We start from the raw sequence: 2126 nt of genomic DNA, 5'->3' as shown, positions 1-2126 counted from the left end.
AAAAGAAAAGAAAAGAAAAAAACATTATACATTCCAAAGTGCTCCGTATATCCCTACTAGGCAGTGCTGATCTACTAAGCTCCTCAAGGTTTAAGGCTGTAATTCTGGAGAGAACTCTTAAAGATCATTTTATATGCTTGCCTCTTCCTTGAAAACACACATGATTTATCACCTGGCAAAAAGTCTCTTCCACCCCCCTCTTCTCAGTAGGAAGTAGCAAGAGCTGATCAAACATTTACCTGTCACAAACTGTCCCACACCATGACTGAGGGACCCTTTGACTCTTGGCCTGGTTGCTTTTGTTTTAACATAGCAAATTCTGGGCATGCAAGGCCCATCCTTGTGAAATGGACCATCAAGTCCCTTCAACATAATATTACGTGAAGACTGACTGCCGTCCCAGTTTCTGATAAAAGCAGCAAGTGTGGCCAGAGTCCCAGGCTGACAGTTCGCCTGGTCAACGCAATCCAGTTGGCATTTTTTTTCCTAATGATCCTTTTTTCTCTCTTTCAGTTGAAAGCATCCTTCTTATTAGTAGGCATTTTTTTAAATAGAAGGGTTATTTGTCCAAAGCTTCAAGACTGAGGCAAATATTTGTTATACGGCTCCAAGGGATTTTGCAAACAATTTCCATCTATGATTTCCAAAGCCAAAGGCAGCTTGTGTAACATTTGTGCAAAGCGCGTGGGCTGCTTCCAAGAAGCAAACATTTCCAGAAATACATATTTACTTTGCAGGAGTAAGTGGCACGTTCGCCACTCCATTTCAAAACTTCCACATGTCCACGCAGCAGTTGGGGCGGGAAGTGAACACTGCATGGATGGCCTGTTCCTCTGGTGCGCTGCCCTCCTGTGATTCCATTCCCCTCTGTTTCCTGGGCTGCCACCCCTTTGAGTGGTCATCAGGTAAGACTGATCGTGCAAAGGTCAGGTAGAGTTGAGCTCTCTAGGTCCCTAAACGCAGGCTACCCCTCAACACTGAAGAACGGAAAAGCCCTGGACAGTCCTGGGGCTCTGTTATGGGTTGGACTGTGTCTCCCAAAAAGATCTGATGAAGTCCTAACCCCAACATCCCAGAATGCGGCCTGATTTGGACATCGGGTCTTTAGAGAGGTAATCAAGTTAAAATGGGATAATTAGGACCCTAAACCAATATGACTGGCATCCTTATAAAAAGGGAACATTTAGACACAGGCGTAAACAAAAGAACCAGTGAGGAGACACAGAGTATCCATGAGAGAGGGGTCTAGAACAGACCCTTCCCCTGCACCTTTGGGGGACGCGGCCTTGCAGACACCTTAACCTCCCTTCTACCCTCCGGAACAATGAGAGAGTGCGTCTCTCCGATGCTCTCCACATCCCAGTTCATGGCACTTTGTTACAGCGCCCCAAGACACTAATGCAGACTTGAACCCTGACAGTTCCCACCGCTGGTTCATCTGCCATCACTCGGCACATCGGTCCACTTGGGTTTCCCATCTGTATCTGTGGTCTGGGCCATTTGTCATCACCATGTCCTAAGAACAGATTTAGTATAGGTTGCCAAATTTAATGCATGAAAATAGAGGATGCCCAGTTCAAGGTGAACTTCAGACAAACAATAGATAAAATTGACCTGGGCACCCTTTGTTTTGCCTGGCAACCCTAGAGAAAGAGCATTTTTGAAATACTTTAAGCTCCCTGGAAAAGACACGTGTTTGATGCCGCAAGGCAGGCTGGGAGAATTTCCCACAAGGCAGGGCCAAAAGACAGGACTCACTGTGGGGCATCAGCTCACTTCTGCTCCCAGGACGGAGGAGTAGAAACTTAATTGCCCTAATAGAAAGCCTGAGTCTGGCATTTGCTAAGTAGGTGACATATTTCTGCTGTTGCATTATACTTAGTACCTCTGTTGTAGTTCAAAATGTAGTATCTATCTTGATGCATGTCCATGACTGGACTGTCCCACCTGAAATGAGTACAACCCCCCAGACTACTAAGGACCAACAGGCCAGTTTCAGGGGCACACCCCATGTAGGGCCTTAAACTCAGAAGGATCCCACATCCAATTCAAAACTCTGCTGTTATCAGATTGAAATTCCTAACAAGTTTTGATCAAGGGGTTCTGCATTTTTATCTTGCCCAGGG

This window comes from Otolemur garnettii, unplaced genomic scaffold (genome assembly GCF_000181295.1).
Source record: "Otolemur garnettii isolate 467f Iridium unplaced genomic scaffold, OtoGar3 scaffold00180, whole genome shotgun sequence".
NCBI lineage: Eukaryota > Metazoa > Chordata > Mammalia > Primates > Galagidae > Otolemur > Otolemur garnettii.
Note: the sequence above shows the minus strand (reverse complement) of the source record.